We start from the raw sequence: 13,888 nt of genomic DNA on the forward strand, positions 1-13,888 counted from the left end.
CAGCATTAATCACATAATAAAACACACTAAAAGGTTTAATTAAAATACCAGAGAGAACTCTTCGGACATACAGGATCAAAAGCCCAACATTTCTAATGGTACTGTTGTTCATTCAAGCTTGATTCTTCTTTTATAATGCAGGCAACCATTCTGCTGTGTGCAGCAAACTCTCATTTCGCTTTTAGGTGGCTACCAAATTTACTTCACCTCATCGTGGAGATTTTGGGTCAGATACACTAAATCCAAACTTCTACTTATTGAACGTCATCACTCAGAACAATGTAAAGAAAAACCCCGTGGCTTACTTCCAAACTGAAACGACAAGGCCTCCCCACACATTCAGGTTTGGTTGCTGAGCCACAAGGTCAGTGATTTGATCGACGTAATTTAATTTCTCCTTTGTAGCTGAGATGACAATCTACTTGAGGTATTTAACCTAATGGCGTTTATAAATGCCAAAATAAATTGTGCCTGCTCTTATTATAACTACAGGGCTACAATCAACTACTGTGTTTTCAGTTTTTGAATTCTGGCAGGCTTTCTCTGTTTTTAAATATATTCGTACTCAGAACAAAGTGTAAGTACACTAACCATTTTGTCATTGCTATTTTCTTTACTCATTACCAATGAGCCAAAAATCTAGACTTTCCATCATCTGAGGGGTTTGAAAGCAAAGTACCCAGTGACATAGGTCTGTAAAAGTGGTATCCATGTCATAAAAGACAACCCATTTTCCCAGTACTGTATCCAGTCACTTAAAGTAACGTTCCGGCTCCAGAACAGAATAGGAGCAACTGGATGAGTTACTGCAGAAATATCATTCAACAAGGAAAGCTCCAACTTACTTGACACAAAAATTCCATCTATTTAAAGCCAGTATAATTCTTTTACATCTCCTCTCCAATTTTATGGCTTGGGAATGACAGCATCCTGCTCCCCTCTCCATTATACAGTATCTGTAATTACCAGCTAAGAAAATCAGTATAATCCTGAGTCAGTGAATGCCTCTTAGAAACTATATCCCCTTCTAAAAATATGATGGACTTATTGACAAGACTGTAAAATATGAATCCTATTTCCATTTAATCACTTCTAAGGGACCCAAAAGTCAGAACGTGAGGGGCTGGAAATTGGTAACATGAATACTTTTCACAAATGTCATTAATTCAAAATCATGGTCAAGTCAGTAGCTACTACCAGCTCTCATATCATCAGACTAGTGGTTGCCTATCACTGCTGATGAGTCACACATTTTTCTCCACTTCTCCTAAGACTATGAAATCCTACAAAGATAGCTTTTCCACCTATGAACCAGCAAGTAAATAAGGAAAAAAATCAAGAAATTTCTCATTTTTGGTCTTTCTTCAGGTTTTACATGAGAATTGTTTCAAGCAAAATTAAACAGCCAAGAAGTTTTTCTGCAATTTTTTCTTCCCTCCTCACAAATGTCATGATTGCATACATCTGCAGAAACCGTCTGTCTATTAAGAAAGTTAGTCTCTCAGGACTCTTTGTACCTCTGAAGCAAAGAAAACTTATCAAGCTTTGTTTTACTACTGAATGCATTTTTTAATAGTCTGCCGCAAGATACAAATTACGTGGCAATTCACCTTGTCTTTACCACCTTCGTCCTCAGCTGGCACATTTAATTGTCTTACAGACTACCTGGTATCTTCAGAGACGCTACACTTTAAGTAAGATCTGGCTTCCAGATTTGCTGATGAGGTGCCTTATAAAAGTTTAGTTACCACAAGAACAGTGAAGAGATGTGGCCACTGTTGTCCTTTTGACCTTATATCCTTTTCTCTCTTCCTCTGTTCTCCACCAAACAAAAATTAACCACCTCAAGTCTTAAAGTATCACTGACAGCTTTGCACATCTGTGGTCCTTCATCTCATGAGAGAGTTGTCCCCGATAGATCAGTCTCACACACTGCTAACACCAAGTCTCTATAAACAGTAACTGTATGCTGCAGAGAATCGTTTATCAGCTAAAACCAGCTGTCATACAATTTCTCTCTTCTTAAGACTAATTATAAAACTGCAGCTTTTAAATAGTTCATGAAAAAATTCATCAAAAAAACCCCCAATTTGATAGTCAAACTTCCATGGACAAAGAATCCACGTCAAAATCTGCACACTTAGTTTATTATTCTTGATGCAGCTTTCAGTACCTCGTACAGCACAGGCCATCAAATTTCCTATTACAAATATAAGGTCTAAAGCACTCCAGCTCACCATTACACATCAAACTAGCATGACTTTTGTCCGTGTTTTGTTTCTTGCACAAGCAAGCTAGTGACTCCCTTTCTCCTATACTAGTAACTTTGCATCTCTCTGAATTCTAAATTAACTTTATCAAAGACAAGTCGCTGCCCTGACAAGTGCATCTCCAGACACAGCAAGTAAGTCAGGTTTGATGCTAAAGTTGCAGAAGGGACTCTACCGGCCCTAAAAACCTCAGCTGGTGACATTTGTAAATAGCATCTATGATAAAGGATAAAAATCACCATTTCTACACTGTCAGAAATGTAATACCTAAGTTTTATTTTCCTTCTACTGAACTACTAACATACTTAATAGAACAGAAGGTAAAAGCAGAAGAAAACTCGATTTGACAACAGGAAAGTGTTTCACAGTAACAATGTTTTGATACTCTCAAATTGGAATATTTCATTTGGCAATGTTGTGCTCAATATTTTCATTTTGAAGTATTTGATATTGACTTTTATTTTATGACAGGCTGCACTGTTTCAGTCTTCACCAGGGAATCAGTCATAACTTTAGTCATGGGCAAAAACATCTATAGTAACTGTGCATCAATTCTGATCACTGATTTTATACGTGTTTTTATAATGCCAACAGAAAGAACGTGCTTCCAACATGCAAGTCAACGTTATTTACCCCAAAACCTGTGCAGAATATTTTTAACTTTTATCATAGAATCAGATAAAAATTATTCACAATTCAAGATCTTCTAAAGCTAATTTAACCTTTCTTGTTCTTCAAAAGGAAAGAGACTAATAATGAGCATCTTAACTTCATGTTACTGGACAGTTTTATTTCCATTCACAGTGCAAAGCAGGAGATGAACAGATTTTCGACACTGAAGCAAATCAGTCTCTGAAGAATTCATTGAAAAAGATTTTTTAAACACATCATCAAATTAAGCTGTATTACAACCAACCGAGGTATGCGTAAATTTCCTTGTAAAGTGGTACTTAACTAAAAAAAGGGACTCAGAAGTGCAATTCATAGCATACTTGGCTTCTTAAGCACACAGCATTAGCTCCATATTTCCAGTCTTTGGAGGAAAATACCTGTATACTACTTAAATTTTCAAACTGGGGATCAGGGTAGGAAAAAAATGAGCCTTCTAGAACTGAATTCAAAACACAAATTGAGTTTTATACCATTTTTATGTTATCGGTGCTGAAAAAAAAAGTTTGCAGTAACTACAGATTCATTTAGGTACAGATTGTATACAAGTGTATCATCCTACAGTATTTCTTTAAATGCCTCATGAATAACACTGAAAACAAAAACAAACATGAAAAATGGATAGTGTCAAATCTGTACAGTACTTTGGTAAGTGTCATAGTATCACTGTAACAGAATAGGAGGTGATTTAATCCTTCCTACAAATGGATTAACACTTTCTGGGTTAGAAATATTATTGTAAGAAAAGAGGGATATCACCTTCACCTACATACAAAGACATTTTGGGTTTGGGGTCGGGTTTTTTTTTGAAAGTTCTAGATGTTTGGTACCTTTATCAGAACAGCAGTCTATATTAACATTATAGCAGGAACCTCTGGGAAAATTTTCACAAGTACTTCAGATAGGTTGGACTTATTTATTTTCCAAACAACCACTGGAGTAGATCTGAGTTCATTAAAAGTCTCATAAAACCAGTATGTCTTAAATATTCAAGGCCATAAGTATTTCAAATCACTACTTCATAGTGAAACCACAGGGTAGCCAACATCTCCTAGTCTCGTTGAAAGTTCTGAAGGAAAAAAAAAATCTTACCAAAGAGATTACTGTATTTCAAGTAGCCCTTGATAACCTCTTTCCATGAAACCACCAGATGATGAATGAGATTAATTTGAGGAGGGGTTTTTGTTTGTTTTTTCTGTTGTAGAACTGTTTTGACTGCAACTGAAAAGCTGTCTTTGTGGCACATATGCATAATATATTCTGTGTAAGAACTGTCATTATACAGAGTATTTTTTGCCTCTGATATTTCTTCATGCCACACATTAGTTAGAAATATGCTATTCACTTACCACTAAATCAAAATATTTAATAAGAACTTGACTTTTCTTACACTGAACGTCAAGCATAAATCATGAAGTAGACTATTTAAAGAAGTTAGTTTGCTTTTTGTTTATTTGGTTAGTCTTCCCTAACAGTATCATCCAAGCATCCAGCATGCATCATACTTTGGGAATTTACAGCCTTAAAAAATAATAACCACCCTCCCTGATATTTGCAAATTCTTTTTTGTTTGGTTTAAGGAAACATTAATTTGGGGGAATTATTTCTTACTGTGCACTGTGCTAGCCTATTTAACTCTTAACCCCTGGCATACTGCCCAAGAGCTGCTGGTTTAAGTTTACTACATTAGCCAGATGTTACTAATGACTTATTGCTCTAAGTAACTAACAGTGTTGGAAACACTGTGGTACTTATAATGCCAGTTGATGGCTCTCAATACTTCCTTTGCACAATCTGATTTTCAAATGGAGCCGATAATGACAGGACTTCATCCGTATTTCTCTCAAATATAACAAGTTTTCAGTTTGGGAGAGTTTTCAGAATTTTTTTTTTTTATACTACTCAGCCGTCAAGGGAATTCTCTACATATATAATTGGTATAGTAGCTTTATCTTTTACATCACAGTATTGCAAGAACAGCAACATCCCATCTAGATCAAACACAATACATTGAGGACTCACTGCAGAGTTATGGAAAAACATTGACAGGAAGCTCCATTATACCTAACCAAGATATCAGTGAAAACCAACTTTACTAGCAGCATAAGGAATGGAAAAATCTCAACAGCATGATTAAAGCTATTTTTGTAACAAACAAAACAAGGCTGCATTCTTAGAATTTTGGAATGGATGAGAATGATGCCTTAAGGAAAGAGCACTTGCTATCAGAAATTCCTTAAATTATTATTCTAGTATTACAGGTGCAGAATGAGGCAAAGGAGTCTGCATATCCACCAGTGAGAACTCTGAATAAAGCTTTTTGCACTTGAAATTTTATTGCAAACTTACTTAAAAAACAACTCGCTCATCTATTAATACTGAAGAACACATGCAGAGTCTGATGTTTGCTCTGTTAAGTAAACAGAAAGGTTTTCAAAGCTAAATAATCATTCCCAGAACTTCTTTCTTTTCCAGTAAAGGCTGAAGCTTGTTAGAGGGAAAAGAAAGCACTGAGTAGTAATGGGGGACTGAGAATGGAAGACTGGCATCAAAGTTGTGCAATACCTTGTAACAGTTGAATCTCTTTCCTCATTGCAAAATAGGATTTTTTACAACTTCAAGTGAAATACACCTTTTCTAAATGCTATTTTTATCTGTCAAATATACCACAAGTATTGCTTTCATACATTTTTTTACTTACAGTCTTCAAAAAGATACAGTTCAAAGAACTACAGGATCAAAAAAGCCCAGTTACATATATAAAAGATATAACAGGTATAGATCTCTTTCTACATATGCATTGGTCCTCTTTTTTCTTCCTTTTTTTTTTTGTTTGTTTTTGTTTACCTGCAGAATTTATTATACACAAGTTTTAGGTTTGTGTTATAAGCTAGAATCAGACATATGGAAGGAAACACATAAAAACATTATTTCAGAACTTAACAGAACTGGAAAGACAAGAAAAGTCCTAGGATAACCATAAAAATTCAAGAATACATGTATTTTATTTCCACTAGCACTGATGACAGACACACTCTTGTAGAGGGAATTATGCATAAAAATAATTCAGCTGAATATTACTTGTGACACAAAGGAAGCCTACAAAGAGTAGTAAGTCTATTGTGAAGCCACACTTGTTAAACATAGTTAATGCAGCTCCCTTGTGTTTTGCCACCTGTGGCTTGAGGATGCAGGAGTTAATTCTGCCATCATTCTCTGAACATACAAATTATTAGTTATGGTAACCGAGCTGGGCAAAACTGGCCAAAATTCAATTAATCTCAGTGAAGTGTCACAAGAATATACTACCTCAAAATTAACTTGTCAAACCTAAGTCCACACCATACACAAAAAAGCCACACAGCCCTGATTTCATTGTGCACGTACAACTACAGAAAATTTTCCAGCTGGTGCTCTGACATGATAGTAGGTTTAATATTCTACAAATACCTTGTTTCAAAAATTTGCTTTCCTATGGTATCCAGACAGAAAATATACTGTATTTGCTTACAGCACAATGAGACTGAGTGTTACTACCTGCTTCGACTTGGAAAGCTAGCAGCAAAAATATACTTGGTTTCTGATACAAGTTAGGTATAGAAAATGTATTTCTTTCAGGGTTTTAGTCTATACATAAGCCATTCCTTCCAGCGACTGCTGACATACCGTAAGAATTTAAGTGCAAGTATAGTCATTCCTACTAGGAAAGAGCAGTCAGTTCAGCTAGGTCAATGCATCATCTCACAGGATGTATACACACACACACACACAAATGAAGGATAAAGGGTAATGATTTTTGAAACTATATAGGTATTCATTCATTACCAGATGAACTGTCTCATTTTCTACTAGCTCAGAGGTAAAATTAAAGTTAACTATACCCCTAAATGACTGAAATACATTACCATTTACATCACAGTACACAAAATCCTCATTAAATGTGTAATAACAAAGCAATTAAAGATGTCCATGTCCATATTATGTCTCCAGTAAAAGAAAACAAGAAATGCAATTACTGAAACAGCTTTTCCCCCACATGGTAAAACAAGAATATCCTAATAATTTCAAAAAATAAGCCAATTTCATTCTTAGAATTAATTACAACATACAGCTCATCTACACTGATTCCCAAGCATCAGTTAATACACTATTTGTGCCCTCATGAAAGACAAACGCTTATATTCAAGTGTCACATCTGTTTCTTTAAGGTGCCAAAGAACTTAAGTGACTGTGTGTGGAAATCCAGTTACAGTAACCACACAGATTACTCAAAAACCCCCATACTCCAGCTCCAAACTTTCCTTCTTCCTAAAATGGAAACAGAAGAGACTGACTAGATATAAGAAAAGTTCCTCAGTTCATTCTGAGAACAGCTAAGCATTGGAACGGGCTGCCAAAGAGGTTGGTGGGATCTCCACCCTTGGAGCTTTGCAAGATCCAACTGGAGTAAGCCCGAAGCCAGCACCCAATTTGAATTTAGCACTGACACTGCAGTAACATGGGGACCAGACTAAACACTTCCCAAGGGTCTTTCCAACCTCAAGAGTCTGTGAACTACATGATTTTGATTCTTTTTTAGAGGTAGCATGAAATAATCCAAGAAGAACGTGGCAACTTCTGTTTCAGCATCTGATAGTTGCTGTGCGATAGATTAGCGAGCTCTCACACACGCACACATTTATTCCATCGTGTTCCTATTGACTTTATGTATTTACCTAGGGGAAAGAAGGAAATAATAAAGGAGCATGAATTCTAAGAAGTCTACCTCATCTTTCTCAATGTGTACTTGTGCAAAGAAAGTTACATGATATTTTGCAGTTTACTTACAAGTAAAAACAAATCAGTCATATTTTCCTGGAACATGACATCCAGATATTAAGTTAAACTTTCTTTGTAAACTACATCATTATAAAATTAGGATAACAAAGACGAATGACTACAAATATACATACATATATATATATATATATGTATCAGGATTAGGAATTTACTCAGGGGAAGAAAAGAAAAAAAGATAAGATAGAAGCTCCCCCACCTCCATGCACTAGTTTATCAGTGGAGTAACAGAAAGAAAAGATACACTGACACAAAAAAGGTCATTTGTTTCTGGTTTTTTTTTTTTCTTCAGTGATAAGACCACAACACTGGAGATAATTTTCCTGAATAGTTTTAGCTTTCACAGAAGACCATACAAAAGCTGTTCTGAACACCTGCTGCTTCCAGTGCATGTAGAAAGGAAGTCATTTAAAGATAGGCTGCCAGGTATACCTCAACATGATGGAAAGTCATGTTGGGATTTAATTACCTCAATTTCAAGATACGGTTTTTGTAAAATTTTGGCTGAATTTTATATTATTAGGGAAAATGACAACAGGAAGAAGTGCAACATAAAATTAATTCTGCTGTAGTTTATGACTAAATGTAAACCCACTCTAGGGTACAGTTAAATTTTACCCTAGGGAGAAAAATTCAAGTATTTAAAAAGGTCTAGAGATCATGTGTTCATTAACTTAGCTCCTGATGCATTCATATTCTTTCTGTAGTTAAGCCGTATTGGAGAGACAGCCTACATATGTGAAATACCCCACTGTAAAAATCACTTACAATTTTAATATCATCATATTAAAAAAAAGGAATCCACTACTGGCTGCTGTAAGATTTATCAACGCTTCTCCCCGGTTCTGGCCTCTCTGCAGTAGATGGCACTGCAGCTCCAGAGCTCCAGGGCCCCTCTGCCGCAGCCAGAGCAGGGGGAGGAACTGTACAGCTACTTTATTATACATTAGTTATTAGGTTGATAGTATAATAATACCTTCTGAAAGACTGATATAATAGTTGTGGAAAAAAAGATTCCCTGAGAGAAGGCTTTTCTTAATATCTTTTCTAATTAGGCTTGCTTCATCTGAAGTACACCAAGAACTAACAGAAGTAATAAAAAAATCCAGAGGGTTCTTACACATATCAGATGAAAACATGCTGTGTTGCAAGTAATATTCCTTCAAAGTTACTTCCTTTTCTACATGCTTACATTCACATCCATAAACCTAATCGCTTGCATGTATTTCTGTAACAGCCTGTAGATAAGGTAATCTTTTTAAACCCTTTTTTTATTATTATTTTTTTAAAAAGAAATTAAGCCTTTTTAAAAAAAAAATCAGGAGAACTAGTATGAACACTTAAAAATATGTAATATTTCTAAGTGTTACCACCACTGTATCACTATTTTGGAAAGCATGGCCAAGTGACACTTGCCCTTCTCTTTTATCCTCACCTACCAAAAAACATGAAGACAATGAAACAGTTTCAAACAGAGTTCCCAATAACGTTATATATTAACTCTGTTAAAACAAAACCTAAATGTGTAATACATTATTTGAGGGCAGTGTTGTATCTGGTATTCCAGATAAAGGAACTGCAGCTATTACTGCAGTTAAATCTAATGTTTTAAAGGTGGCTGGAAGCAGTCATATTCTCACTAAAGCTGCTAATAAAAATGGCAAAACAGCCCAGCAAAAACAAAGTCAGCAAAACAATACAGATTCTCTCATAAAAATCCCAAATGTGTTCTTATTGTCTCCCTTCACCTTTCCTCTCCCACAAAAAAAAAGAAAAAAAATCAACCAGTAAAGAGTCACCACCCTCTCCCTCCCCATCTTACCCGTCTTTCATCCTCAGACCACCACTATGAGACAGTCACAGTGACAACACTACTGTAACGACACTTGCATGTTCTGTCGACTTGGTTTCACCAGCTGCATAATCATCAAACAAGAAAGAGTCTAGTTACATTATTCTACTGCAAACATTTTAAAGGATAGCATGGCAGAAATTTTTAAAATGCTTTGCAGGTTTAAAACAGACCCCTATCCTTACCTATAAGGAAGATTTTTAATAAAGGCACTGACACATCAAACTGTCAACTAGTGTATTTTTTCCCCATCTTTCTTTTCTACAGGATAATTTACAGGTGGAATGTCAAGATTAACCATCAATTTCCTCCTTCCAAACTAAATCTTCAGCTGTTATTAGACCTTGCCCAGCACCACCAACTTCATTTTAAAATAGCTGACTCAATTAACTACATCTTCCCAGAACATTTACCAGACATAAATATCAAGCAGTCTTCATGCAAATCTACTGCATACAGCCATTTTCCTACTTCAAAACATACCTCTCAGGTAAATACACACATTTTTGCTGTACCAAGATAAAGTACTTTTCTACCAACCTAGCTTCATTTTAGTATCAGCCTGCAGAAATGTATGTATTGTACAGTTTATTGAGAAATTAAATTAGTGCTAGCTTTGATTGCAGTAATTGCAAAAATCACTGTAGTAGCAGATGCACTATATATACGACTATAAAAAAGAGATTTTAAGTGATAATTTTCAACAGGGTAATTTTAAGCTAGTTTGTCTCATCTCAAAAACATCAAAGTGACATGTTTTCACAGTCAAATCTTAATTATTGTATTTTGCAGACCTGTTGATAAAGCCTACAGGAATTCTAATTAGCTGTGCTTCTGCCTTACTGCTTCTGCTGTATATTCCACTGTTCTCAGCGTGTGCTCTCCTCCTGCAGCTTGTTCAGTCAAGGATGAATACAATCACTGGAATCTTGGCTCCAATCCAAGTGACAAAACCTGTAGAATTTATTTATTGGTTTAATCCTCTATTTATTCATCCTCTCTAATTTTCTATCTCCAACTTCCTATATTCAGAGAGCAAAAATCTTAGTTCCTTAAAATGAAAAAACTCCTCTTTTGTAAATGTAATTTTAAATAATAAAAAATACTAAAAATGAATAATAGTAATAAAGTGACAGTAATAAAGTAACAGTAAAATAAAAAAGGATAAAGAGCAAAAGGTATTTAAAGTAATTATTTTAGATATTCATACTTAACATGAATAGGGAGAATTCTAATGAGATGTTAAATAACTACTTTCATCTCCTTTTTGTAATGAGTTATCTCCCAAGGAAAGAGGTTTTATTATACTGAAATTTGTATTTTTAATATCTCTATTTTTATGCTAAAGTACTCAATAGTTTACGTTTGCTGGATGTCATACATGACATGAACTTTCTTATCAGTTTTGTGATCTGCAGTAAGAGTTAGTGATGGATGCTGGTTGAGCAGTCAAAAATTCAACATCCCTATTTGGTTCCCCTTCCCCCACTTGCTACCAGAAGCTATGTAATTCACTTCCATAACAGTTTTAGTAAAAAAAAAAAAAATTAAAAAAAAAATCACAGAGAAGGAATGGAACTACGGTAATAAAAAACCACCTATTAGTCCCCTACTTACTCTTTTTAACTTGCTAAATAGGAGAGGGGGCAACACTAGTACTTTCAACACAAAATCTACTTTGACACTGGTTTTGAAAGAAAGTTTAAGTTTATAAGATTGTATTTATAATAAAATTAAAGAAATTAATTTGAAAATTAATGGAAAATTAATTAGAATTTGGATATGGAAAGCATTTCTCAACGAAGCACTGACCAGAGTAATCCAGTATGTCAGAGGGACATATGCCCAAGCTGCAGTACACCAAATGAAGGAAATAAGTGGAAGCCAAAGAATTCAAGTTGAATGCAAACATTGCTCTACTGCCACTCAGTGCCTTACCACGTCCCAGAGCATAACTAGGGATTACAGCATACTAGAGACAGTGGAAAAGGCTTACAGGTTACAGAATCACTAGATGACAAATCCTTTCTGAATTTAAACTGCCTGAGCTCAGCAGACCCAATGTGCTATCAACATTATTACTGATAAATGAACACTTATGAAGCATCCTGTAAGTCCTGTTTTCATGGAGATTAAATCATATGATGTAAATCACTGTATTTACACATACCAGAGGATGTGATTAACAGGACTACCTATCCATCTCATGGTAACAGAACAGCACACCAGAACACCAGCCAGAGGTCTTCCTACTTAGCTAATGGTTTTAAGCTTATGGTATCAAATGAATCCTAAAAGCCATAAAAGATAAACCAAATTAGGGTTGTCATTAGGTTCTTCTGGTGGTTTGTTTTTTTGGGAGTGTTGTGGTTTAGGCCCAGCTGGCAGCTAAGCACCACATGGCTGCTCACTCACTCCTTTACCCCCCAGTGGGATGGGGAGGAGAATCAGGTAAAACTTGTGGGTTGGGATAAGGACAGTTTATTGGGACAGCAAAGGGAGAGGAAAATAACAACAGGACTTAGAATATACAAAGCGGGTGATACACAATGCAGTTTGCTCACCCCCGGAGCCCAATGCCCAGACCGTCCCTGAGCAGTGACCCCTCTTCCCTGGCCAACTTCCCCCTTTAAACACTGAGCATGATGTCATGGTATGGAATACCCCTTTGGCTGGTTTGGGGCAGCTGTCCTGGCTGTGTCCCCTCCCAGCTTCCTGTGAAAATTAACTTTATCCCAGCCGACAACCAGGACAGGGGGTTTGGGGTTTTTATGTTTGGTTGGGGTTTTTTTGAATGTAGATTTTTATCTATAATACCACCCCCTGAGATACTCTACTACAAAAACGTAAATACTTTATCTGTGAACCAGGAATTAATATGACAGAAGTCTTCATCCAGACCTGGTTTTGTTTCTGCTAGTTTTTTAGTTAATTTTGGGGTTTTTTTCCCCAAACAAAAAGAGGAATAGGAAAAAAGAAAAAAAAAATCATCAATACAAGTTTGATTTGGAAATTTTCCTTCAAGAAAGAGCAGCCATTGATCAAAGGTCTCCAAATAACAGTTGTACAAAGCCTGACCCAATTCCTGTTGAAGCTACAGGGATTTATGCTTCACCCTAGACAGCATACATACGTGTACCTTACCTCTAAGGAAGCTCTGGCTATTCAAAACATGGGTATCTTGGAATTTCTGAAATAAATTCACCAGTAAGTTGGAGGACAAAGAAGTACATGAGACACAGTATGTATTCTCTGACATCAAACATGACTAAACCCATCTAATACAGATTCATGTTCCAAGCATTTCATTGCACAACTCTGCATAACAGAAGTACCTTAGAGGCAGATGACTGATCTTCTGATCATATTTTGTCTTGGAATTAGGCCCTTTGCTCTCCACACATGCCTTAATGTAACTGTAATTTACTTAGCAAACCTTTCTAAAGCCTAATGATTTAACCGACTGGAAACACACTAAGCTGACAAAAACCAGCAACTCATTTTGGGAAACTTGTGGAGGTTTTTTAAATAATATTTGCACTATGCACTCACAATTTAAGACATTTCTAACGACTGATATAGAGTATCTGAGACCGAGAGCTACTCTATCCTGTAACAGCTGCTGGGCTTTACATACTCATATTTTCCGTGACACTAGAGGAAGAAAAGCCATTAAAGGTAGGTAATGTGAATAGGGGAATCAATTTAGGCAAGGAGCTGAAAGGCTCTGTATCAAGCAGAATACTGTTTAACTTTACAGCTTACCGTAGAATCACCACTACAGAGATGCTGAGTGCATCACTTGCTGTCATGAGGAACAGCAGCATGACTACTCCAAATTATTAATATGCTCAAATTGCTAATTATCAAAAAGCATTAGAAAAATTACAGCCTTCAAGTACATATAAAGTGGCTTTCCACCAAACTCAGGAAAAAAAAGTCACTATACTAAATTGTTCATCTCTCCTGCTATGTTACTTGTACACATAGTAGCAATGATTTATAGTCCAGCTGTGTGACAGACAACTATGTCTTTATGTAAACTCTCCAGGATACCTTTTTCATAAAAGTGAAGAGTGATTTAGCTGCATGAGTTCCATTAACATTAATGGGTGTCACATGGCTAAATCCCTGTGCCCCACTCTAAAATTTTCTATCTCTGTGTAATTAGAAATAATTTTCTCTGAACTGACTTCCTTTCTAAGTGATTGTGTGAAGAGACAGCAGAAAAATATTGCAGTGCCAATCCGCCGTGACATCG

This window comes from Balearica regulorum, chromosome 11 (genome assembly GCF_011004875.1).
Source record: "Balearica regulorum gibbericeps isolate bBalReg1 chromosome 11, bBalReg1.pri, whole genome shotgun sequence".
Classification (NCBI taxonomy): domain Eukaryota; kingdom Metazoa; phylum Chordata; class Aves; order Gruiformes; family Gruidae; genus Balearica; species Balearica regulorum.